Source organism: Ornithodoros turicata, chromosome 1 (genome assembly GCF_037126465.1).
Source record: "Ornithodoros turicata isolate Travis chromosome 1, ASM3712646v1, whole genome shotgun sequence".
NCBI classification, from domain to species: Eukaryota; Metazoa; Arthropoda; class Arachnida; order Ixodida; family Argasidae; genus Ornithodoros; species Ornithodoros turicata.
This window is the reverse complement of record NC_088201.1, coordinates 192,837,523-192,865,396: the sequence shown is the minus strand read 5'-3', so window position 1 is coordinate 192,865,396 and position 27,874 is coordinate 192,837,523. Positions and strand designations below refer to the sequence as shown.

Sequence of the window (27,874 nt, the reverse complement as noted above, 5' to 3'; positions counted from 1 at the left end):
GAGCTCGGCGGGCGGTGAGTGACCTTGAGCGAGTCAGAGTTAAATTTGCCGAGCTCTGATGCCGCAACGTCGGAATGTCGGCACACGGCGCGCTGTACGCATCTAACGTCCCTGGCTGGAGAGCCGCCGCCAACTGCCGCACGGTAAGAGGACTAGGGCGCCGGCAAGCTGACACGTGGGAACAGCAAAAGTAATCCAAGACAAAGAACGGAAAGAACAAACAACAACGCAGCCAGGGTCGAACCTCCAACCATGGAATCAGTAGAAGGCTACAATTGGGCACAGCACTTTTTAAGTGGCTCTAAACGATGTCGCGGTTGCATGACAAAGTGCACGATTGCACTGTTCACTTGTCCACTCGACGTGTTCTACCAGTGTGTAATATCATGACGTCATAACTTCACATCATCGAGCAGGTGAAGTTGACTAAATTGAGTACATTTATGTGTCCGGTAGTACGACCGTAAGTCCAGAACAAAAAAAATAAAGGAAAAACTGTTGGGCAAAACAGCCAGCGAGCGCAGCAACTGACTCCATTCTCATGTTCCTTGAATCTTTCGGGGGGAGGGGGCAATGTCGAAACTGGCTTACCGTTGTATTCCACAAGCGTGTGGGCATCGTCACGACTATAGCCAAAAAACGCTAAACAGTTCCCCTAGAAGTCGTCTAGGACGCACATTCTCCCAGACCGTTAGTGGTGACGTTGGCCAGCTCTGTGAGGCCGACAACGGCGTGCCCCTTCGCTGGCACCTTCTCATATCGAAAAAAAGAAAAACGGAAGGGAGAGATGAAGGCGGAGGGTTGCAGGGGAGCTATGTACACGACGAATGAAGCCGATTAAACCGAAGAGCGCTGTCGTTAGGGCACATTCATATCAATGTCCAAACTGAACGTCTCCTGTGCCGCTGCTCGGAGCTCACGCTGGGTTTCCGCGCGCCGACTTTACGTTCTACTTCGGCCAGTGTGCGTCGGGTGGTTTGGTTCGCTTTTACGGGTACGCGGGTAACGGAAGTATTTCGAAGTTGGTATGGTTTAGTATTTAACCAGCGTCATATGCAGTTCGGCCCCTCCTTCTCCAGCAAGGGCAGCGCGTTTTGCCAAATTCTTTACTGGCATTCCCGGCGGCATGTCGCTTACGTTCATTTTCTTGCGCGAGCGCGCCTGCATCTCCCGCAGCAGTGGCGCAAATCTTGCGCGAGTGCTCCAAAGTATGCCGTTTACGCCGTAACACCGTGGTGTCGGGCGGGATTGACGATATTAATCGAACGAAACACAGTGCAGGCCAGGCGTGGGTCCCGACCACCGTTTTTTTTCTTGTTTTCCACTTTTTTTTTTTTTTGGAAGGGGGGGGTCCTTTGTTGGAGCGCGTAGTTGAGGGAGGGAAGAGTGAGAAATAAACTGACGTTTCCGGGGAGGGGGCTATCACTCAACCTCCCTCCTCCATGGATCCGCCACTGGTGCAGGTACTCGGGAGTTTCAACAGGTCGCGAGCGCTCCACAATACTATAAAGAAACAGATCAAGTAGGTTTGTGTTCTGCTTGTGTGTTCCTGCGTCGGAATGGCTACTTTCCAACAATAAAGGGATCTGTCTAACCAAAGTTGCACAACATGATGTCGGTCACTTGAAATGAATGAGATACTCGGCTTGTCATGTTTTAGGAACGTGGTATCCATGCAAGCGAAGCCCGGATAAACGGGAGCCGGCTGTACAACGTTCCGGTCGGCATCCTTATGCCACAATTAATTACTGAGTTTCGGCATTTGTCAACTGCATGGTATTCTTTCGCCTCGCGATGAAATTCTCCATTTATTATTTTCAAATAAAGTTGCTCTCGTTGTTTTCGTCGCACACAAAGTAAAAAAAAAATGTAAGACGGAATATGGCCTGATGTTCGAGTCTTTCTGAACGGGGCCTTGGTATGCTGACGAGAATACGATGTCGGCGTTGCGGTAGCTCATCAGAGAGGTGATAGTTGTCTTCCAACCCAGCAGCAGTCGCTCCCGCTCCGTCAACTGCGTTTCCTCCGATAATCGCTTGGCCGTTGATGAGGCTTGAATGTAGAGTCTGTCTTAGTTCCCCGTTCATCCTCCGCAATTTAGGTTACTATAAAAACTGCTGTCTCTCTCGGTTTGTTCCTCGATGTGCGAGAGTGAACGCAAGAAAATGTTAGAGGGAATGTGGATCGAGCGTGTCCCTGTCTTTTTCGGCAGCCAAACAAGCGCTTGTTCGAAACTCGCCGCCGGTACTCCATAAGTCGCCGAAGAGTATGGCCGGAATTTCTGAGTCCAAACGGGGTATGCGGACACAGTCGAAGAGTCTGAAATGTGATGTTATTGCAGTATTGGGTATGCCTCAGGTTTCCCCTGGTATGCGATAATATGACTTCACTCAATACCATCTTCGAGAACATCTTCGTGCATTGAAAAGTGAGCGGTGAAGTCGCGGAATGGGAATCTGTCAGGATATTTGGTAGCGTTGAGGGCATATCATAAGCTCCCTGCCGTATATAATGCTAAAGTAACCCTATCCTACTCTCGCGCGCCTCTATCAGTCGGCCGCATTCAGTACTGAACTGACGCTATAGGAACAACGTGCTTCAGTGGCGGTGCTAACGCTACTTGGCTTTCAGCGCCTCTTGCGCGAAGTATGTGCAAAGAGCATGCCGCTTGGTTGGTACTGTTCGCATATCATTTAATTTTGCAGTCTGATTTAACGAACATTAAAAGTTGGTGTACTGTATGGGAGATGGAGGTTAATGTAGAAAAAAGTAAATTCATGACCTTCTCCAGGGCTAAGACGCAATACTGTAATACCTACGTATTTGGTGATTGTAATCTGGACAGGGTCATGATATATAAGTACCTGGGTATTCATCTGGCTCATAACTTGTCGTGGTCACATCACATTAATGAAATCTCTCACAAAGCAACTCATACTCTGGGGTTTCTACGACGTGTATTGCGCTTGGCATCTACAGATGTTAGATTAATGGCCTACAACAGCTTGATCCGAAGTAAATTGGAATATGCGTCCATTATTTGGAATCCCTCCCAGAAGTATTTAATTGAACAAATCGAGGCCGTCCAAAATAAGGCAGTCCGTTTTATCTTTAAAAAATATGACTGGACCAGCATTACTGAATTCAAGCAATCAAATTGCATCCCACTTCTTGCTAACAGAAGGAAGGTTAAAAGGCTGGTGAACATTTTTCGGCTTTTCCTCAATGGCTCTTCGTATATTGAACCAGCCCACCACTTATCGGCCCGTCTTGACCACCATCACAAGCTTAAGACGACATTTGGCATGACAGAATATTTTTATAGTTCCCCCCTTCAGACAGGCATCCGTGATTGGAATTCTTTGCCTGAAGAGGTTGTCATGAATAATAACATTGATACTTTTACTAGGGCCTGTGAGAGATTGTACTTAGAGTAGGTAACAGCTTTATGGTTGTGCTTTCTTGTGATTGTCGTGTTTTTTTTTATATGTATCCTTTTCCTATTGTTTCCCCCCTGATGTAATGCCATAGCAATGGCACTTAAGGTATATAAATAAATAAAATAAAATATGTTTGCGTGTTGCTGCGCGCAGTGCAGGGTGTTCCTTGGTAAGTTATTTCGAGTTTTCAAGCAGAGATTTCGAAAAGCGAAGAAGATTACTGGTAGACTTGCACGTTTAATGTGTAAAAGAACAGGTCGTCGGGTTCGACGTGGGTACTTAATTACCACTTCTATGCCTACTCATCTAAGCAGCAGGTGGACACTGTGCTAGAAAAGGACGAACATTTCTTCTCTGATCTTGTGCACACGCTATAAAAGTTCATTTGCATCGGCTAGTCTAAATCCAACAACACATGCATATTGGTGCGTCAGATGCTGTCGTTCCATTAAACTTCAATACATCGTTATCACATTGTGCGGAGGATATACCCTCATCTGCATCACCATCGTCGTCATATTCGTCACAGTGAATGACTTGACCTTCACCCGCGTCTCTCGCGGATTTATTAACACATTAAACCCCAATGTCATCAAGTAACAAGAGTGATATTATATGTTGCTAACTGTTTATGTATGTTCCAGCTTCTTAAATAGTGAGTCCGCTTCATAATCACATCTCTGCTTTGGAAAACTCCAACTTTGTACTGATTCCAATTTATTCACTCCGAACTATGATCTTCCAACATTTCTTACAATGATGCTGTCCGGTGAATGCTACGGTGCACCATCACCGTAGGTATCAACATTAACAGCACAACTTAACCTATTCCATTAAAAGGCTAAAAGCTTGGAATTATCTGCCATTCCACACTTTATTCTTGATGCGCAGAAACCGGATGTTTATAAGCATCTATGGCTTCACATAGAATTGCAGTAATTTACCAGGGTTAATGTTTCACTGCATACTGGGCCAATTTTCATCGTTTATAGTGTACATTTGCAAAAATTATAGGGATGCTTAGCTCCTTCCTCTTGGCGAGGTATCGGCCTTTGAACATTCGTGAGTACATAGCACACATGAAAAAAGTCGCCTGTAGATGGTAGGAGTTCCACGCGTCTTAGAGTGCCCGGAATGTTACATGTCATGGTGCACGGTACTCCATTTTTCACGTTGATGCGGACGTGAGCCCTAAGCTAGTTTCTATGTCTATTTCGCCGTCTCTCCAGCATTGCTTTCTATCTATTTCGAGTGGGCTCGGAGGAAGTGCGTACGTATAACAGCGTTCCAGGCACTTCATTCGTTATCCGTACACCCGAACACGCAGGAATATATTCTTTCTGTTGTGTAGCGTGACCTTCAGCTCTTGTTCTCGGCGAAGGTGAAGTGCCTATCTTACAGGCTGGTTCCGCCCGCTAGTGACGAGCCGTGTCGCTAGTGGTACTCTGAAAGATGGAGTGCGTCGTCCCTATAACCTATCCCTCCCTCAGGTTACTCTCACGCGCCTGCTTCAGTCGACCGCAACGTAAGCTGAAGACACTACTCACATCGCATTACCCTCCCGAACGTCGTCTGCATCGGCTCAGAGAGTCTTAGCGCTGATGTTGTCACCACATATCCATTTGGGACTGGCCAGCGGTACGAGGCTTCATTTCCGAATTTACGCATTTTTCTCCGAGCATACCAGATAAAAAGTTAATTACTGAAGCGGAAAGAAGCTGCACGGAAACGACGCATGGAGACAACAATCTATTCTCTTAGTGCTATGATTATAGATGCGGCCTGTTTGATGTTGGCATGTGTGTTGGCGTTTGCAATGACGCATGACCAGCATCTGTCCTGAACGCATTGAGTTCACCTGGCACTTCATTGTCTAGGGGCCGATCTATGGCAAGGCACCCCAGCTGTTACAGCCGCTGCTGCTATAGCAGAAGTGTCGTTGTCGGAGTTAAGCCAATTCGTCACTAACATTGTAATGCGAGCCACCGCCGCGTTGACCTGGCTAACGTTGGTGATGAGGGTGCCACTAGGGATTTAACAGAAATATTTGCTTTATTTCGTATAAAAAATCAACCCGCTCCAAAACTCAAATTATAAATGCCGTCGGTTAACAAACTGTGATTTCACGTATCTTCGAAAGAAGCCCAAAAATATTTGAAACGTCCGCAAGTCAAAGCAATCGAGAGTTGGCGCTTCCCTCCTAGCAACAAGGAGAGCGTTGTCACTCTTCGCCCAACGTTGGAAGTCTGCTAGCAGCTGTAGTGCGGAGACGGAAATCCACCATGGGGCAGCCGCGTTGCCAGGCGCACCGCAGATTGCACACTTCCTCACGTCATAAATCCTCAAACTCAAGTAACTTCATGATACTTCCACTTCACATACAGAAACTATATTTCGGGAAAATACAATGCGAGACACGTGGAATGCAATGACATAAATTCGATAAAGTTCTGAGGACACGTGACTTGGTCAGTAGTCGTTCACTGAAACGGTCGCTGGAATGTGGGACAAGCACGTCTGGACTGTAGTCGGAAAGGGGGCAGCAGCAGCAGTGCGACTCCTATATCAGAGTACCGTGTGACGCTAGGGATGGCCCGACGATGCTTCCAGCCAGCTTCGCCAACGCCTCGAGAGGAAGAGAGAGAAAGGGAGAGAGAGAGAGAGACCGCCCGCTGGGCTCAACATCGAGCGAACTTCAGAAGGCAGCCGTTAGAGGAAAAGTTCCTTTAGGATGCCGTTAATGGTGTTCATGTCCCCAGTAAGCCGGTACAGGCGCCGCCGTAACTGTGTCTGATCTTGGTATCCCGGATCTTCAGCTGTCAATAGCTGCTGTAAGCACCGTTAGTGCAAGACACCTGTGTGTTGAATAAGTTCATATTTTACCCTGTCGTACGGTTTCGGCCGCTGGTGACAATTAGGTCCCGAACTTCACCGGAGACGTGGGTGACGCACCAATGACGTGTCCAACCTTAGTTACTTGTGACGTAATCTATCGAGCTGAAAATTCCGCTTCTCTGGCCGAACTTCTGCGGAATAATACGCCGATCATCTGCGGATCAGGTACGCAGTAGAGCAGGAGGTGGACAGGGTCACCGGATGCGGCTGGGACTGCGGAATTCATGTCGGTCGCTGCTCATTGGGTGCTCATTGTGAGCGCTGACTGGAGCAAGCTCATCCATTTCTCCTCACGCGATTCAAACACAAAAAATAAAAGGAAAAGCTTGGCAGAAAAGATGTCGGCGGTGCAGAATCACAGGGCCGCAACTGACTCGATCCTCATCTTCCCTTGCGCACTGCAATATTATTATTAATATATAGTTTAAGCAACGCATAACTCAAACAAGTTTTGCTCCTGTGTCTCGCTATAACTTACTTTAACCGTTATTTATTTGCAAGAGTCATCAGTCCGTCACCACAACCTGATCGACAATGGCACGGCCTTACGTGTTTATGTTGCTAATGACCTGTCTAGCTGCGCTGGTTTACGTCGTGTGCGGCACACCAGTTTCTTCAAAAACAGGGTAAGTTGAGATGATAAACTTCTCTGTTGATATGATGTGGTGTGTATCGTTAAGATAATCCTTAAACAGCATTGCTGAAGTCAAAACTAGGGATGGGCCAACCGAATCCGCGAATCCTAGGCAGGGATTCGAGATTCGGAAATCCGAATCCTAGTGCCCAGAACAGCGAATCGAATATTTCAAATCCACCAACCATGTCTCTTTGATTGTTTTCAAAATTGGCGCCTCCGGAGTCCGCCGAAACTCTCATTGGCCTAAGAAGTTCCTGATCACGCCCCCCATCGACAGTAATGTCAGAAGCACTCTTCTGCAGGATAGGAACGAAGTTGCCTCAGGACAGAAGCCGCCGATATTTCGAACAGAGACTGTTCTTCTTCTGGGCACCGTCCTCATCATTGGCATGGTACTTAAAGGGTTAGGTGTGACGTGTTTAAAGGTTCATGCGAATTGTGGGTCAACAGCCCGGAGGGAAGAAAGGATCCCTGCGGGCTTCTACGGCCGGAGTGAATTGCTGCTTTGTTAGGGTGTGGAGGGGATTATGTGAACGTAGTGATCTAGCCTAGATATAGCGTAGTGATGTAGCCTAGATCACTACGTTCACATAATCCCCTCCACACCCTAACAAAGCAGCAATTCACTCCGGCCGTAGAAGCCCGCAGGGATCCTTTCTTCCCTCCGGGCTGTTGACCCACAATTCGCATGAACCTTTAAACACGTCACACCTAACCCTTTAAATACCATGCCAATGATGAGGACGGTGCCCAGAAGAAGAACAGTCTCTGTTCGAAATATCGGCGGCTTCTGTCCTGAGGCAACTTCCTTCCTACATCTCTACCGGTTCGCTGGATTTCTACCCATCTATCTTCTGCAGAATGTGTGTCAAAGCTGATAAGAACCGCAGTGGGAGTGCCTGAGAATGCTGGTGTTTTTGAACAAACACCTGGATGAATTTAAAACGTTAAACAGTGTTTTCTTGTTAGTTTGTTTACATTGCTCTATGCTGAAAGTGTTCCGCCAGGAACATTAACATTACAAGGTTTTAAAGTAACATGGTTTTACGTTGGACTGTTTCTTAATTTTATAGAAATAATTCAGACTCAAGAGTTTATGTATTTCCTGTATAGTCGATGGACAACATGTTAAATAATAATCACATTTAAGGAGAAGTATACAGGGTGTTTCAGTTAAATCCCCGGGCTAAATAATTCGCGAACCGGTGCACCAATCGAATAACTTTCTTTTTTACAAGTATCTGTCCAATACCGCCTACAAGATGCGCACCGCGTGAATGAGCGGGAGGCGCTCATTATTTAAATAAAAATGCAAATGAGTTTCGTAAAAAAGCGTAACTTCTAAAGCAGGGCGCTGTCGGTATTAAAATGGGTACTACCCCTTTTGGGACCTTCAGTGGACATCTTTCAGAGAAAAATCTGCCACCGAAGCGGGTCATTTGTTGCAGTAATTAATTGGTTTCGGTTTACGTATTTTTGTCGCGGCTGGTCGCGGCGAAGCGCAAAAAGACGCTCTTTCACTCCCTTATCCATCAATGAATTACGTCCTTACACCAATGAATTACACCAATGAATTACAACAATGAATTACGTCCTTTTGCGCTTCGCCGCGACCAGCCGCGACAAAAATACGTAAACCGAAACCAATTAATTACTGCAACAAATGACCCGCTTCGGTGGCAGATTTTTCTCTGAAAGGTGTCCACTGAAGGTCCCAAAAGGGGTAGTACCCATTTTAATACCGACAGCGCCCTGCTTTAGAAGTTACGCTTTTTTACGAAACTCATTTGCATTTTTATTTAAATAATGAGCGTCTCCCGCTCATTCACGCGGTGCGCATCTTGTAGGCGGTATTGGACAGATACTTGTAAAAAAGAAAGTTATTCGATTGGTGCACCGGTTCGCGAATTATTTAGCCCGGGGATTTAACTGAAACGCCCTGTATAGGTATGTTTTCTCCTGAAAGCGAACTATAATTTAATTTGTTTTTTCATTAAGCAAAGAAACAAATTTTCCTTCAGAACAGTTTTTTTCTTGCTTTTTAGAGGATTCGAGATTCGTAAGATTCGTGGATTCGCAGTAATATCCTTGGATACGGATTCGGAATATTCTGGATTCGTCCCATCTCTACTCAATACCTTTTTTTTTTCATTTATCAGGCAATCAACCATCACGCAAAATACTTTCGCTGAACTGTGTGGTATAATTGTTGAGCATGCCACGAGAAAATGGCGTTATTGCTGTAAGGATGTGTGGGCAATAATGACGACGTGATTATTCTACCTCGGGTGATGGTGCTGATATAACTCCTTCGTCGTAGTCGGCCATGCTCAGCAGCGTAACGTAACCACGATCGTCTGAGGTCAATCGGTGGTCCTCGAGGATGGCTTGCTCCAAGCCAGCGATGCTCACTGGCGTGAGTAGAGTCGGACGGACGGGTCCATGTGGTGCGTTCGTCACCACATCCCGGCCTTCGCAAAGCTGTCTGCACCATTCGTACGCTCTTCCCCTTCACATCGTTTGTTCCGCATACTGTGCCCGTAATATTTGCAAAATCTCAGCCCGTTCCACGTTCTACTTCACAAGGAACGTGATTATGCATCGCTGTTCCACAGCTAGAAACAACACTGGTCGCCAGAGGTGGGCCTCTGGCGAAATTTGAGGTAAGGCCTCACCTCAATTTCCTGGGAGAAACGTTTTCCTCACCTAAAAAAATTGAAAATTTTTTATCACCTCACCTTACCTCAATTTTTTATTGAAAACTTTTCCTCACCTCACCTCAACTCAAAGGAATTTTTGAAACTTTTCCTCACCTCAAACACCGCCAGAAAAACTGGCCCTCACCTCACCTCAAATATCGTGAGGTGAGGGTAAGGAAACCCTCACCATCACACACCCTCGTGAGGGTGCCCACCGGTCGCCGCTATGATAGCTGCCGCTGCTGCTGCATGGGCCGTTGACGCTAGAAGGATTGCACTTCGTCCTCCGAACGTTTTATCCAACTACATCCACTCGCTGATTTTTCTCGAGCAAGAGTATCGGTCAACCTTGAACGATCTTGTACACGTTGTTCCAATATCGCACGAAAATATAGTTTCAAAAACTATATTAAAGTATGGCACGCTTTTGCAAATTCCCGCAGTCGTCGGACTGGTATAGTTGAGAAAAAACTGAAGCTTTTCCCCCTTTACGGCTCATACGCGCCAGTTCGCTCCGAAAAAAAGACAAAAATGTTGGCGGTATCGTAACTGCATGCATGCTTCCCGTAGAAGTGCGACATTGCCCTCATGCAGACTCTGGAACAGAAAGCTTTCAGTTAACTGGAGCGTATACAAACAAGACGGAGTCTCTTACAACAACTTTACTTCGATTTTGTGATGCTATATCTTTGTTGTTCACATGTCTTCGTTGCCTTTGAATATTTTCTATTGTACTTTGTTACTCTATTTGTCGCATAGCAAATATACTGTTTTATTCCTCAGTATTTCCTTCCAGCAATGACGCTCACCGCATTGCCAAACGACAGACAACAAGGTGCAGGACAGGTACGTGCGCCTACCATAATTTGCCAGACCAGTTGCATCAGTACAACCTACATCAAGCAAAGGGTCAATCCGGAGGAACAGGCGCTCATAGCTACGGCCGGCGAAGACGATCTGTCCTTCATAGAAAGCAGCTTCTTGGCCTCTTGAGCAGTAGTTCGGGACACCGATGAACGGGGAACCAAATAGCCATATCCGAGGATGAGCCATTGCGACGAGAGGCTTGAACCTGTTACTTTGTCACTACTGGTATCGCGGGAATAAACACTGTATCTTGTGATCTTGAATTCGATCGTGAATCAGACGCAGTTAAAGTGCCACTCCGGACTCGGAAAACAGCGTTTATTTTATTGAGTCCATGAAAAGAAGGCGTCTCAAGGATTCTATACGCGAAATTTCAATCCTGTTTACGAACACTGTGCATTTCTGTCAATTTGAAGATCTGCTGAGCCTCCACAAGTTTCGATGACGCAACGAGCAAGTGACGTAATCATAAGCCCACAAACTGCAATGATATGTTCTGGAGAGGGCACTCGTCTCCTAGTAGTGACACCGGTGTCCGGGAGGGTCACGTGGTGGATGAGTCATGTGAGGCTGATCGAAAGAGGAGGAAATGAGAAAGATGTCTTCTCCCTCATTTGTGTTTTCTCCAAGGTCCGAGCGGTAGAACGGTATGTCACGTGGGCCTCCGCTACCGGAGTGCAAAAAGTGAGCATCCCGGAAGGTTCCAAGGGCAACAACGTTGCCAGATGAGAGCCGGGCGCCCTGTCGGAGTATAACATGACGTCACAGTTCTAAAAAAAAACTCTAGCTTTCGCGTCACGTAGAGCCAGAGTATTTTGCAGGAATGTAAAAATAAGGCAGGAAGATTTCAGTAACATAACTTTGGTGGGATTCTGAAGACACGAGGTTTAGTCCGAAGTGGCACTTTAAGGAAAGCATACGTAGAAAGCAAGCTGCACCACGAAAAGGGCAGGAACCCTCATCCCTAAACCAGAGTGGCTGTAAGCAAAGCATGGAAGCAAGCGTGTCTGCTTGGAATTCGTTGAAACCAGGTTGTCGAAGCGAACCGGTACTTACGAAGGATAGTGGTGCGAAGCGGTTCGACAAAACGCTCACCCTGTTTCTTTTATTATTAATAATAATAATTCTTGTTAATTAATGTGTCGTGTTAATTAATCTTGTTAATTAATTCTTGTGTTAATAATTATGTTCTTGAGCACGATAATGACGATTATTATAAAGATTATTATTATTATAAGCGGGCACCGAGCAGAAAAATGTTGCAGAGAACAAGAAGTCAATTGCCAACTGTTTATTCTCGAAATTACGTGTCGGAGGATGGAAAATACGAACGACACTGGTGCTACTGCTCCCTGAAAGTGAAAGCGTCACTGTGGCATACGCTACGCCCATATGTCCTGCTCACCGACATTCTCAAAGGATTCAATATGCGCTTTATATCTCTTATCCACGGCGTCTTTTTTTTTGTTTTTTTTTTGTTTATAGCTTTTTCATCAAAACGCTATGAGAGCAGCGTTGATTTCGTTTTCGCAGTTGAGTCATTCGCCAGGTGGACGTTCTCTTGATGAGGGTGGGTAACTACTAGGTGACTAATTACCAAAATGCATTAATTAACTCTTTCATTAGGGGATTTCGGGCAAAAGCGAGATAGCATAATCGGAAACAACCCTCGTTGAAAGTCATTCATCTTTACACAATTCTGAAACCTTCACATGAGTGCACGTGCGTGTCCATCTCTGGATCCTTATTTGTGTGATCTAGATTTGTTTTCTAACACCTGGGATGCATTCAAGTATTCTCTTCTTAAGCACTTTGGTTTATCCGGCACTACTGTGTAGTTTGTAAATGTGTTATTCTTATTTTGTGCACCATTTCCTAGACTAACGTCGTTCATGGGCACAATTAAATAAATATATATATATATATATATCTCTATCTCAGAATTTCGACAAGCAAATGAGCCGGCTAGGGCGCAGGAATAACCCCACGTGAACTGGCCGTCTGTTTCGGATCCATGGAGATGATTGGAGCATGTGCTGACCTGCAGGTCACATTAAGCGCTTTCAGGTTACTGGGAGGTACCCGGGTGCGAATCCGGGTGCCGGCTGTGCTGTCTGAGTTTTTTCCTGGGTTTTCCTCAGACGCTTTCAGACATATGTCGGCACAGTTCCCTTAGAAGTCGGCCCAGGACGCACATTCCCCCAGGGCATCAGTCGTGACATTGCCCACATCTGTGAGGCCGACAACGGCGAGCCTTTTCACCACCACCACCACCAGCAGCGCTTTCCGGCCCAGAAAAGCCTCCGTCGGCGAAGGTGGTGCGCTTCTGTCGCGCGCTGTTTCTTCTTGTAGAGCCGCGATGAAGTCGGTGGTCTTTGCGCCAATGTTAAAGACTCCCAGCAGAAGTATCGGCGATTCTACGGGGACTGGTAAGGTGTAGGCGAGGTATGTTATAACTCGCAAAACTGTCGCAGTGGGGGCAAAGTAGGCGGCCACGACTGAGTCTACCCTCGAATTGCACCGCACCCACCTCGCCCACGTCTTCGCAGTCAGTAAACAGTTCTGCCGGTGAAGCGTTAGCCCCATCTCGCATGAAGAAATGGTCACCCCGGCCACACGGTTCTTCCAGTGGCGTCGAGAGGCACAGCTATATTGAAAGTCATTCACCTGCAACGGTTCGTTACCGTCCATCCACGTTTCTGACGAACACAGGATGGAACAGAGCGCGACGACATGGTCGTGGTGGACGCCACGCGCGTGGGCCTCTAACGACCGGACGTTGAGTGCTGTGACGGACAGTGGATGCGGTTCTCGTAGTGGGTGCGTTTACTGTGACCTGATGGGGTCGAGTCGATGCGGTTGGAGCCTATGGAACTCGTCGATCAGTACTCTGTCGACATTGGACTTCCCGTGATGGAAGCGGAAGTCACCCTTCGAGTTCGTTAAGTCAGCGGCGATGTCCTTGCCCCGAGAATGCGCGCCATAAACCAGATTCAGCGGATGGTGCTTGGCTTACGCATATAACACATGTTTGTATGTAGCCTGCTGCGACTTGCAAATCCTGAAGGCATTGGCTTGTACAGATGGTGACAAAAGTTTACGGAATATGAGTGTGACGTATTTCTTGACGCCCTATCCGCGAACGTGAGTAGAGACACTTCCTGATAGGAGCATGGAATACCCAGTCAACTGTCTGTAAGTCTGTCTGCTCCCATTAGATGCAACGGTACCGCTTGTATGACTATGTACACCACTTCTGTAAACAGTTATCGAGACCTGTACCGGGGTGAACTGGGCCCTTCGTACCGACACCTTCGTCTTGCAGTCTATGGTGCGTGACTCGATCGGTATCCAAGTTTGCATAATCTCGTACTTGCATTCGCGCCACCCTTTCGCATTGGTGCGAGCGGCACAGCCTAGCGCTCTTGAGCCAAAGTCCAACAGAGACGCGATGGTCTTGTTTGAGTGTCATATTGAATGCACTGTAGTTGTCCGACGCTACGGTTGACCAGTCAGTCAGGCGACGTCAACGTCTAAAGGGCAACCTCCATGGAGCGAATGTACAGCGAAAAAGCTGCGAACTTCGCTCAGCGTCGGACGCCCTGCGCGAGGCGTCAAAAACGTGAGTGTCCGCCGCCGATCTGCCCATGCCAGATATTTTCGTCCAGCGTCCACGATTCCGGAAGCGTCAACTGCAGCAGAACCAATCAAAGTGCCCTTCCGCTACGAACCTACGCCAGATTGTCTGCACGTGGTCGTCTGCTCGCGTGAATCATCGTCATCGTCCTCTTCTTGCAAGTGGGTGCTGTCGTTTGCTCGCTGTTTCGCCAACTGCATCGTTAGAACATGAGGCATTCTCTGCCAAGAAACATGTTTTCCTTTCGCAGTAGTGAATATGCCTTTCGATACGCTACTGGGCGCACCTTTTCAGACAGTTGTTGCATTTAGTTGCAAAATTTGTGACATTAAATGCACTTTTTCGAGCAACTGATTTCACTAAACTTTCACCTTGTACACTGGCAACAGTGACGTCACAGCATGACTACGGTGAGCTCACCATAGCATGACTTCCCGACGCCGTCCGCTGGTTCTTCGCTCCATGGAGGTGGTGATGGCGAACAACTGGCGGCGTAGCGCGCGTGGCAGTCTGCCGCGCGAACTTCGTTGCAAAAAATCGCTCCATGGAGGTTGCCGTTAATGTGACCATGTGTAGCCATCTGCATACGAATATTTATGGCAACGCACGAGCAACTCAGCGCGTGACCTTGTGACTGCATTTGTTCGACCCTCGTGCTATGTTCGTTCCTGTTGTCGCCATCGGCAAGTACAGTCCAAATAAAATCACGTTTCTTCATGTAGTATCTCCCTCGAGCACTACACATGTAAGATGTGCCCAAGCAGAGCATGATGCCGCGAGGAAGGTTTCCGAGCGCTGTCTTTGACATGTTACGAACGGGCTGCCCCGCTTCTTGTTTAGCTTGGTCGCTGCGCTGCCCGAGGATGTTGGCGAGAGCGGGGCATTTCACCGCTAGGTCTTCAATCCTAATTAGCCGTCTTGACGTTGTACTCATCGACGTCTTTGTTGAAGTAGAAAAATCGAGCACTCTTGGGGCACAAGACTGCATCTGGCTGCATCTTCCGGAGTCGCAAAAGGGCCCTCTAACAGACTCAGTTCGTCAGCTTCCAATTCAGCACTGTCACCCATCTTGGTGAGTGTAGTGAAGTGTGGTTTAGTGTGCAGTGTCTCTTTCGTTCGTACGAGTTGCATTGGTGGAAAGTAGGAGAGGTGATACCACGCTACCTCTGTGTGCGCTATAAGATGCTATCGGACTTAGTTCGTTTAAATACCTCAGTGATACAGACCGGAGGCAGTTGTTTGAGGTCGCCACACTGTATAATTGATATCCAATGCTTCAAATGGGTCTAGGTGTGCGATGGGCAAAGTACCTCAAAATTGTACTTAAGGTAAAGTACCGAGTAGCTGGCATCATTAGTACTTCAAGTACAGTACAAGTACCCTATTCCATGTGTACTTCAAGTAAAGTACAAAGTACTAGGCAAAGTACTTCAAGTACTCAGCAAGTACACTGCCAATCTAATTTGTGTCACTTTGCATTTCACTGTTTAGTAGATGTGTCTTTCTTTTTTAGCAAAAGCTTTAGCCAGCATTCTTAAAAATGCTATGAAGCTAAAAATCCTAGGTTAAGTGCTAAGCCGTGAATATGAACTTAATCAGATGACATAATTTGCAGCTACATGTAGAAAATAAAAAAGGATAAAGCACAATGTAAGCCTTCATTTTTATATGGCTGTGATCTGCAGCAATGTAACCCATGTGACGAATTAAAGCAACGTAAAATGTAAAACTGAAAGCATGCGTGTCTTGCAGGCCCTTACTTCACTACTTCATGTAATCCAATCACACACTGTGATATGAAATGATTACTATAATTGCCAATGAGGGAAACAATATAAAAAACACTTGAACCATGCCTTGGGAGAACTGAAATGACAATTGACCAAGTCATCGTGCTGCCGGTTGCGGCGTCATAATGTGTGTGTGTGTATGCATTCTATTCGTTTTACATAAACATAGAAATGCTCGTACTTTTCCAAGCCTTTCAACAATGGATATGCTTCAACAAATAAGCTGTTTAAAAGCACAAAAATCGTTTTTGGTTAAGTGTCAGAAGGGGACTGTTGGTACTGCATCTCACTAAAAGCGCTAAAATGATAGCAAGAAGACGACAATACACATATCTCTGTGTTCTTCGTTTTCTTGTTGTTATTTTAGCGCTTTTAGTAGCTTGCATCTTCCATACTTTTTGTGATTATTGTCTGGAGTCCAAGTTTGGGTACTTGAGTACTTAATGGGGAAGTATTGGGAAGAAGTACTTTAAGTACAGTACAAAGTACACGATTTCACATGTACTTAAAGTAAAGTACAGGTACTCAGAAATGTACTTAAAGTACTACTTGAGTACTTGGTACTTGAAGTACTGCCCATCACTGGTCTAGGTATACTTGCAGGTGACTATTCGCGGGCAGGTGTCGACGCGTTGCAGCATACGAGCTTACATCATGCTGACCTCGTCTATCCTAACACAATTGTTTTTTTTTATGTGCGTCGGAAGGTGTTCAGTTCGTCATCCGTCGGACATGAGACTGAGTCGGAACGCTGCGTGGACTGTTACACCGCCTAGAGCAAGCGCCCCCTTGTGTGAGGTGGCACATGCAACGTAGGAGTTGACGGTGGTCGCTGATGTGGTGCTACACCGTCTTTGCGTGTATACACTGCAGGCCACTGCTTGTATGGCGCCTTTGCTCGCTCTCCGTCCTTGCCGGCAGCCAGGAGATCACTGTCGTCGTTTGTCTCTGCCATGGTCCGAACTCTTTGCACATGGATAGCGTGGTAGTTGTTTTGGTAGTTAGACAATCGGGTTGCACATGGAACATCATGTCACTGTCGTATCTCGCTTTATGAAGCAGGATGGGCCCGAGGTGCTGTTCGTATATTTGTTCGAAGCGATTCTTACCGAGGATGTCCACTTCTCGCCTGAACGGATGGAAGAGTATCACTCCATCTCGTCCCAAGTTTGCGACGTCGTAGACAGAGGTCCCTAAGTGTGTGAGGATGACACTGTCTACGTGAGAGAACTGATGTTCTGAGGCTGGAACACATAGAAAGGACAAACAATCCAGAACATCAGTAATCAGTAATCCAGAAGATGCGGGTACGAGTCCTACAGCTGGCTAACCTTTTCAGTGACTTCCATCTTTCATAGTGTGTACATGTCTGCTGTACATGTAGATGTTACAGTGTGTAGCAAAGTCTGCAAGCGTTATGTTCTCTAATCCGGCTGGTCTACGTATCCTCGTATAGCTCCATCATGGTGCGTTTCCAAACGTAGGTGGATGACTCATCCATCCCGTCATTTTCCATCTGCATTTTCCTTGTTGGCTTCTGAATGAATGTTGGCTTCTTTCTTCAGGCGATACAGTGTTTACAAATGCCACCTTGTGACTGGACTCTGACGTGGGTTGTTGGCACCAGGCAGCATCTTGAGCAGATATTTCAATGCAATTTGGCATTTTCACACTGGGATACCACAGCGCTTCAGTGTATTTCGTCTGCTTGATCGCCCTTCTCTTTCACAAGTTTCTCCACACCAGGACTCAGTTGGACATTCAGCCTTCTTAACGCACTGAGCCACACAGGTGGCATATGCGTAGATGTAAAGTACAATCTGCAACTCCATGGTTGAATCTAGGGCAGAGGCAATCCTGGGGTCAAAGTAATTCACGGATTTCTGAGCAACAGTTCCGGTTAACATCAGTGTTGGACTCGGAATTCCGGCACGGAGTATAGAAATGTATTCTGCTATGTCGTCGAGAGCGTGGTGCTCGAAGAACCGCTCCACGGAGCCATAATGCCTTGTCTCTAGTGTCTGATGCATTTCATTGTACATTGTGCGGAGCCTTTTTTGAATTTTCTGTTCCCCATTGTCTGTCGCTGGGACGGGAACAAGCGCCATTGCCTTGTGCGCGTGTGTTGGGTGAATTTGGCTGCGGGGCCGACACAGCTGTTCGCTATTCAGTGATAGTAACACGTTCACCACCTCCAGTGTCGCGGGCATCTGCATGGACAGTTCCTCATTGAATGTGTTCTGCCAGAGGAAAATGTGTGCGTGGGCACTTCCCCTGTGCTGGAACTGATCACGTATGAAATAGTCCACTGCACGGTATGGTCTAGACGGGGCGATGCGCTGACCTCACAGGATGTTTGGGATCACTCTAACCAACTTGTCAAGGTACATATCGAACACATCAAGGGGTCCTCGTTGACCAACTGTGCTCGATACATGCGTTCATTTCCGCGAATGAAACACAAATTTTAATTTTTTCAGTAGTTCCAAGAGATCAGACCAATGACTTCCTGGCGTGAAACTAGTCCGGAAACGCTGTCGGCTTTCCCAGCAGCCCGATCATGGCAAAGAGGTCTTTCTTGCGCTTCACCCAATACAGCGCCATGCTGGGGATGCCGTGCATCAAGGCCGTGTCGTATTCAACGGCATCTTGTACGAAATATTTATCCAGAAGTGGTTGTTTGGTGATTGCCTGAAGCGAATCCATGTTTCTGAAGGCGACCGACATGTCTGTGACTACTCGATACCGAAACACTTTCATCGCCACGTATGCACGGTGTCGCCCCCTTCTATCTCTGCGTCGAATCTCGCTCATGGCGTGTGTGAATGACGTCGGCGTCGCATGGGGCTTGTAGAGGAGGTGTTGTCCCTCTACATGAGTCCCGACCGGCGGTGATGGTATGCCACGGAAAGCCGATGACGGTGGCCTATCTCCATGGCCGCGCCGGTGAAACTGACTGCCAGGCGCAGTAGCGCGCGGCAGCAGAGGCGCGTCGTCGTCGTCTTCCACGGGCCGCCACATCGCTCCCCCCCTCAGACGCGGAGCGGTGCATGTGGTTGAGGTCCGCGTCGATATCATGAGGAGGAGAATGAGGGCGACTCGTGGATTGCGGACGACTGGACACTCGGCTTGTGATTGTGGCTTTCGATGCAGCAGCAACGGGATGGCGGGAACAAGAGCGCTGCGATCTGGGAGGGTTCCAGTGATGGGATGTGAATGCTGAGTGCTTGACTGTTTGGATGATTGAGTGGTTGCTGATTGTGTTGAGTCTCTCCTGAGTGCGTTGAGGCCTTGTTGAGTGCGCTGAGTGCTTATTGAGTGCCGAGCGTTGATTGTTGCTGAGTGAGTGCGTTGCTGAGTGGGCCACAGTACCGCGACGGGTACGAGAGCGTCAATGCTGGTTGTCGCCAGAGAAATGCCGAGAAGGACCATCATGAAGCAGGTGGAGGCCGTAAACTGAACTTGCTGTGGTCTCCCTGCGGGTCCCCGGTGGAACAGTGGTCCCGGTGTGACTTGCCTGCTAGAAGGTGGTTCGCTGCTGGTTTGCCAAAAATTTAGGATGATGAATGGCCGAATTAAGCCGAACATGGTGTTCATTGTTCGGGTCACCACATGTAGAGGAGGTGTTGTCCCTGTACATGAGTCCCGACCGGCGATGATGGTATGCCACGGAGAGTCGATGACGGTGGCCTATCTCCATGGCCGCGCGTGTGGAACTGACTGCCAGGCGCAGTACCGCACGGCAGCAGAGGCGCGTCGTCGTCTTCTACGGGCCGCCACAGGCTTAATGCTTCTAGGTTCACCTGGGTAAATTTGATGGGAGGACAATAATTATTCTGCATGCTCATCGTACAGAATGCTTGTGGGTCGCTTCCCTTCGCCCGGGATCATAAAGACGTGCTTGTCCTCATCCAAAATGACGGTGTGCTGATAAAAGGTCATGGCAGTGTTCACTAGCATGGGGTCAGAGATTCCATTGCTCTCGGGAGCCACCTCGACACGTTCCTCGTCGGTATCTGTGTCGGTGTGTGAGGACTGATGTTGATGTTGAAGTACTTTAGCAGTTTGATCTGGGCTAGAAACTGTAGCCATGGCAAAAGCTCACACTTCTTTACAGCACCAGCAGGGCAGGTAGATTTAGATTTCGCGTCTGTTCAGGTGTACATTATTATGCCATATCTTGTTCGATGTTCTGAGGGAAAGAAGTGACCATCTTGTCCACGTCTACACATACATTAACGACCGCCCCCTCGGCCGTACGGTACCAGCGTACGTCAAGCGCCTAATTTGCATGAATGGAATGTGCGGTACGGGTCTCTGATGCACTCACCTAGGGGCGGATCCCCAGACCCTCGGTTTGGGGGGAGGCGGTTTCTTTGTCACAGTGCTTACTGGAGGAGGGGAGAGAAGGGAATCCCATGTATCAACTGGCGTTGTGGAGGGCGAAGTCCCCCTTCCCAGATCTGCAACTGCACTCACCCCAGTCCAAAAAAAAATGTATTGGCCTAGTTGTGTTTTTGTCACCCATTGGACCAAAACCATTTGGAACCAACTGCCCCCCCCCACACACCAATTGCGAATAACTGTCGGGCCCACGATTAGCAATAATTGGTCCCATACTAACTAACCAACTAAATCCAAATAGTTATACCAAATGGTCTCAGTAGGGAGTCTCAGAGGTGGACTCAGTAGGGTCTCCAATTAGAATGAAGTAGCCATGCCGGGTCTGCCACGAAGGACTACAGCGATGATTTCATCGGAGATTATCACACACCAACACATGCAGGAGGCAGCAACTTGGGTTTTTATTGCACATTCGGTGTAGTCTTGTTGCTTAGAATTGTTCACTGCAATGCATTTTACAATTGACATTTCCAAACAAAAACAACGCAACAGGTTTGTATCAAAAACCTATGTGGGATCTCCGGTGCAAAGCACGTGATTAGGGGGTTCAAATAAACGTACGTATCTATCCCGTTACTATCACTCACCCTAGTTGGGATTTCAGAGTTCATGTAATGCAAAACAGCCCTATACGAGCTGTTTGTTCTTTCTTATAACTCACCTGGTGCACAGGTGCGAAGACAAGATACTAGGCCTAACACAGCAGTCCACGACACAGATTCAACGATGTTCACGTCTTTACACGGTTTGAAAAACAAGACGAAACCGGGGGGGGGGTATATTTTTTAGACGAAGAGGGAAAAAAACGGGGGAAAGGTCAGCTAAACGGCATGTCGGCTTGCTATTCCGCAAAGAAAGAAAATTAATGGGAGAAAAAGAAAATAAATATAAATAAAAGAAAAGAAGTAGGACATAAAGGATAAACTAACAAAGGGTGAAAGAAGGATGAGATAGATTAAAGACAAAGATGACAAAAAAGATGACTAACAAACGGAAGAAAGAATGATGAGATGGATCACAGAAGATGACTTTATAAGGAAAGCATGAGGTTAATGCGTTGAGGGTGAGAGTGGGCAGAATGAGATTGCACGACTGGAGTTCACAGGCTGTTCTTAAGACCTGAATCGCTCAAGAAAGTCAGAACTGCTTTGGTCACAGACCACTGTGTGTGATGTCGTACTGATTGAGCAGAGTGGCCAGAGAAAAGTCTGTGCACCGCAGCTTGAGTAGGCGTCGTCTCAGCCTTCAGAGGTGTCGAATCTGTGACAGTCGAGGAGAAGATGTTGATTATCAGCTTCAACAGTGCAAGTGGGACATTTGGGCGACTGGAGAAGACCCATTTTACACAGAAGTAGAGGTGTCCTCGCGACATTAAGTCGTACGCGGTGTTGAATGGACGCTTTTTGTGGACGCTACGCGAGCAGTGGTGTGTGGCAACGAAATCCATCGACGGGTCGATAGACCGGAGATGGTCGTTCAGTCGGACAGCGTCCTCTTGAAACTGCCGAGTGCCTTTATAACGGAGTCGCTGTACCTGTAACCGACGCGCTGAGGCTGAAAGTGGTAGGAGACAGTTATTGGAGGTGACGTCCCCATGTGCCGGACGTGTTAGGGCGTCTGCGCGGGTGTCTCCGTGCAGGCCGTTGTGACGGGGTACCCATTGGAAACACAGGCTATGACCCGAGGATAGAAGTCGGTTGTATATTGTGACTATCATGGTGTCTAGGCCGCCTACTATTCTGGAACAATAATTTGCTAGAACCTCTAGCGCCACCTTACTGTCCGTGAACACAACCAAAGAGCCAGGCGCTGATCCTGCTATGTGGTTGGGGTCAGTATGGCGAAGAGCTCGGACTCGGTAGATGACGTTTCGTAGGGGAGCTCGTGCGCCACTTCAAGGTGCAAGGTGACGAAACCGGACGAAGCATCAATGTTTGGGTTTGAAACTAAAAGTGAACACAGCGAAAGGTTTGCTCGTGCAGCGTAGAGCCACGGCCTATCATTGCCACGACTGTATTATATTCTATGCAGCTCTGGCCATGAAACCTAATTTTGTGCATTTTCTGCTATTCATAGCGAAAAAAACCCGGCTCTCGAGACGACGAATTATAACGAACCATAAAATACTGATGAAACTGGTTATGTTGCTGCTGCTTATTGATAGCACGAACGGTGTTAGGTACACATGCACTGAGTAATTCTATCACCTGTCTTTAAGCCTGTACTGCCTGTATTCTAAGCCTGTGACTGCGCCTTTTTTCTTTCTTTTTCTTCGTTTTATTTATCCTTTTTTGTAAGCGGGAATAGCAAGTCGGCTTCTGGAGCCAGGCTAACATTTCCCGTCTTTCTTTTTTTTTTTTTTTGCAATAAACCTATATCCCCCCCAGGTAGCCATAAGGACACGGTGCATGCCAGTGTATACGAAATACTCAACCTACTAAAGTTCCACTGGGTACATGGAAACCAGCCTACTCCGGTTACTGGCCGCACTGGAGTTTCACTTTTTATCATACATGAGTACATAAGTATCACCATTGATTAATAAACTGGCACATATGTGTTCCTTCTTTTTAGTTTGCATTGTACTGTGGACTCCAAAACTTAATTTTGAACCTGAAATATAATGAATACCCGTGTGATGTGCCCGCGCCTGCCATCGTGGCCTCACCAACATAGGGGCATAGATCAGTGCAACGTACCTTATCACTATATCTCGGTCCACATTCAGTTTCTGAAGGCAAAAGAGACGACGTACACTGGGCACATTGCTGACAGCGTCCATTGCGGAGCCTTCATTTCCCCTGTTTGTCCGGACTCCACCATTCGCAACCAAAATGTCTGGGTGGCGGGCAACAAACATACAATGCAATATGGGACACAAACAAAACGCAATCATTGTTTGTTTGTATCTTGGCAGCAGTACGCCCTGTACTGTATTCCAAGTGGCAAATTGTAAGCATTGCAATAGCTTGTGCTACATCAGCCTGTTCTCTGAGTCTATGGGTACTTCATACAATGTATTCAGTAGTAACAAAGGATTATGAATACAATATCTTCTTTCGTTGATACTCGCTCGTACACTTGATTGACACTCACTCCTACAAGTTGATATTCACGTGTACAAATTCCAGATTCACTTTGGGAATAACAGTTATGTTCCTGAGAACTACATGTGCGTACAGCGGGCACAATGAAGAACATTTCAGAAGAATGCAGCATTTCTGGACACGTGTACACAATATGAAACGGCGACAAGTTACATTTCAGGGGAGGCGTGCCAGAGAGGAGGCATTCATGTGCTCGTCACAGACAACGCCAGAGAAGCTGGAGGACATTACCTAAGTAAGATCATGCTGCCGTTATTTTCTATCATTCAGTGAACGTTCAGATTCCAGCCTCAGTCAATTTCTTTCTCTGAGCAAATTGAAGAGTCCGCTGGAAATAATATAGCATGTACTGAACATCTCCAACATTTTATTTTCAGGTGGCATGTCACTTTACATTGAGCCTTTCACTGACCTTCCACAAGAAGCAAAGCTAAACCTAGTCAGCGAATCCTTGCAGATTTCGTTTTGTAGATGTTGTCCCTCAAGGCAAAAAAAAAATTGAAACGGAAAAGTGACACAATAAGAAAAACAAATCTGGGATTAGTTAGTGAGTTTTTCCGGATATCTGTGTCTACACCACAGTGCATGCAGATTAAGGCCAGACCGCACTGCTTATTTGCCTCTCAGGCTACGACACTGCGTGTAGAACAGGACATAATATCAGATGGACGCATACCCATATGACCACACTAGACTCTCCAGTAAAGCCAGTTTCCACAATGTACACTTCAGTAAGACCGGTGCCCACACTGGACTGTCCAGTAAGTGCAGTGTCCATACTCGACTGTCCAGTAACACCCGCGCCCACAGTGGGTTATCCAGTAAATCCAGTATCCCGACTGGGTCAATAACACGGTATGACGCTCGATACTGGTTTCGAGTGTGTCCAGCATACTGTTTTTTTTGTTTGTTTTTTTTCAATAGGGGCAAACTGGTGATCCAAGGCCCAAAGGGCCCAGGACCTTGAGGACGTCGAAAAGCCTGTTGTACAGCCGAGCTAGAGAATCTTGTAGATACTGTCGGTGGCGTTGATACAGTGGGCAGGACAACATAGTATGCTCTGTGTCCTCCACAGTTAGGCATGTGACACACTTAGGCGAATCTGCCTTTCCAAGCCTGTGGTGGAAACGTCAGCTGTAGGGCACATTGAGAGGAGATCGGTGGTAGAGCGTCGCACTAGGCCTCGAGATGAACGTCGGGAAAGCAGCAGTGAGATTAGGATCAACACAATAAAGAACTGACGACCGAGCTTCACCAGGAGGCCACTGTGCCCTAGCCAGTTGACGACACAGAGAAATCAACATGGCCATAGTATGAGACCTGCTATAGTGAATGAGGTGGGGCACACGTTTATGGCGGGCTATACGAGCTGCACCGTCAGATACATCATGTCATAGTGGCCCGGGATCCTCTGAAATAATATGTCATGTCCAGGATACATAGTCTGCATGAGCACACCTAAAATATCAGCAAGTACAGCGATCGCAGAGCTGGTAGTCGGTAGAGATCAACCCCTCGGACGGACAATGTGTCGAGGCTGTATATTTTGCGGCGGGGATCAGTGCGTGTAATTCAGTTGCTGCCGACGATGTTGCATGGTACAGATGCACAACGCTGACAACGCTAAAAGTAGGTATGACGAAGGCACTTGTAGATCTTGTCCTCGCTGTGGAGCCATGCGCACGGTGGAACTACCACACGGTCTTGATACGGGTCACGGTCACAGAATTGTTCACGTTGTTGTGAAACACGCTGGTATATGAAGTTTACAGTCACTGCGTGGTCTAGAAGATCTAGAGCACATTCTCCTTCATTGCCCACACTACCAACCTTCAAGAACCACACTTTTCGGATCTCTTGGATCTCTTCGGATCTCTCTTTCTTGGTTGATCTTGATCTTATTGGTGTTTCGGATTCCTCGTGGTCTGTGTGGCTTTCCATTCTGGCTATGGAGAAAATAGGTTTGTTTTTTTGTTTTTGTTTGTATTAGCGCCGCGAAGGAACTGTGGTTGTGAGTGGTGCGGGGACTTGGACATATGGAGAGAGGACAGCAAAATGAATGGGGGAGAAGAGGTTAGGATGCGTTCTGGGCCGACTTCATGGGGGAAGTGTGCCGACATTCGTCTGGAAAGTCTTCGGAAAACCGAGGGAAAACCTCAGACAGTATAGTCGGTGGTGGGATTCGAGCCCACCACCTCCCTTCAGCATGACCTTCACTACCACCAATGAACAGACGTCTTAGCTCACTTGGCCATAAGGTTGGTAGAATGGGTTTGTGAATACTGTAGTAGATGTAGTAGTTGCTTTGTGTTGTTGGTTTGAGCATTGTAAAAGATCAGCGTCAACTCTCGTCATATCGATCACTTCGAAGCACGTGGCCTTCTGGCGTGAAATGAAAGCAGTATTCCCCAGTGTTGTGCGTAGCGGCGCTACTGTAATCGCTACTTTTTTCGGTAGCGGAGGTGTAATTCCGCTACAGTTGTTATTTGTAGCTGGAAAGTAATTTCCGCTACAGTTTTGAGTAGCGGAACCGCCTCCGCTACCGTTACTTTTGAGGGAGAAAATAAAATAAATTAGACGCTAGACTCTAGTATCTAAAGGTGATTTTACTACATGCTCCGTATCCTATCAACTGCGAAACGGGTAACGATACATGGTAGTCACTTTAGGTTCGGCCGATTCATGTCAGACCAGAGCCTTCAAATCGCTGTTATCTTAATTCCGAGGTTCAAGCTCTCGTGGCTCACGGATGAAAACAAACGAAAGGGAGTAACTAGCTTGACCGTAAACGAAATGTCAAGGTGTTAGGTCACCTCAAGTGAGCGCGCCGAGGAATCCACGAGCGAGCTCCATGCAGACGATTTCTTTTCTTTTCGTGAGTCAACTTCTACAGCAGATCTAGCTGATCGTGAGCTTACTCAGTACCTCTTTGTGCCAGATAACTTTAGTTTCACATCGCTAAAGCAGGGTTATCCAAGAGTGCATGGGGCGTTCCTCAAGCTGCATACCGCCGTTCCGTCATGTGTGTCTGCCGAAGGACTTTTCAGTGTCTGTGCCAATACGTTCACCAAGAAACGTAGTAGGCTGAGTGACGGGAACTTTGAGCGGCAACTGCTCTTGAAGGTGAATGCAAGTGTGTAATCACCAGGGTTGGCTACCGGAAACGGAAACTAAAATGGAAACGGAAATAAAATTATTTTAGTTTCCACTACCAGAAACCGAAACGGAAACGAAATTCAAAAGTGGTAACGTTAACGGAAACCAAATTCGCAGGATGTTTCCCTCGGTGTTTTCACGTTAAAGGAGCAGTCTAGAGGCACACAACTTTGTTTCTGTTTTTGGTCGGTATGAAATGTTTGGTGGCCGAACACAGCTTTCCCACAATTAGCGCAACCGTAGCTAAATTCGGACGCCTGCAATAGCCCCCTGAACCTCCCGTGAGCGAAACACCCTCCTTCGCCTTCACGATAGACACGTGATGAGCGCCGCCACGCGCGTCAAAGTGGTAGGGACGAGAATCACTCTGGTTTACGCTTCGCAAAATAAACTTCAAGAATAAACTCCTCAAAATAAATCACGAAAAAATCCACCGTGTAAAGATAAAGCCGTAAAAATCAACTTTTGCGATACAAACGCTTCAGATTCAAACTTTCAAAATAAATCGTCTCTGATTGGTTGACAGCCTCAGAGCAGCGAAGGCTTTTGGCTCCCGCGTCTCAAAATAGTTCTTCGCAGGGTGTGGCTCTTTGCGGTGGGCTGGGAACGAGAGTACCGAGCCTGGACAAATCGTTTACTGTATTTTTCGCCGGCTATCAGGATTCTGTTGACACTGCAGTTAATACTTTGTTCTGCTGCTCGCCTGTCAAATTTGAGTATGTTGAACTCTGACTTCGTGTCGTAAGTCACCAAATGAGTTCCCGGTGTTGGTTCCAACTATGGTGGACACCTGCTATATTATAAACGTTGTCACGAACATCGCCATTCTCCTGCAGGGCTGCCTTGGTTCTGAAACCATAGAGTTGAAAAGTGACGATCGAAGAAAAAGCCCGATACCGTGTGGATGTGTTGTGTTTGTCCGTCTGTGTTTGTTTGTGTGTGTTGCAGCCTCAGAACCGTAGAATCGTGAAATCGGAACCTGCCTGTGTACTTTCCTACCTGTGGTTTTCCTTGTGAGACTGCGTTCTGATATATGCAGGGAACAGGTACTGGACAGACTCTCGAAATGCATTTCTGCAAATAAGCTGCATATGAATGTGAAGAAACTGTTTGTTTGTTTGCAAGTAAAAAGTATTTTCTCTCGCATGAATAACTTGAGTCAGCGGAGGTGCCTTAATTTTTGTAACCAACATACGATAATCTCAGAGTGTAACGAAATAAGATTCTAATTTCAGTAACATC

General features: G+C 47.1%; 1 long non-coding RNA gene across 1 annotated transcript in view; it reads left to right on the top strand.

Moving 5' to 3' along the window:
- LOC135378906 (uncharacterized) overlaps nt 1–10,794 on the top strand; it is a 32,102-nt gene extending 21,308 nt beyond the window's left edge. Inside the window, exons 2-3 of the long non-coding RNA XR_010418622.1 lie at nt 6,837–6,961; nt 10,468–10,794. This is a non-coding gene — a long non-coding RNA (uncharacterized LOC135378906). The remainder of the gene's footprint in view (nt 1–6,836; nt 6,962–10,467) is intronic.
- Nucleotides 10,795–27,874: the final 17,080 nt, after the last annotated feature.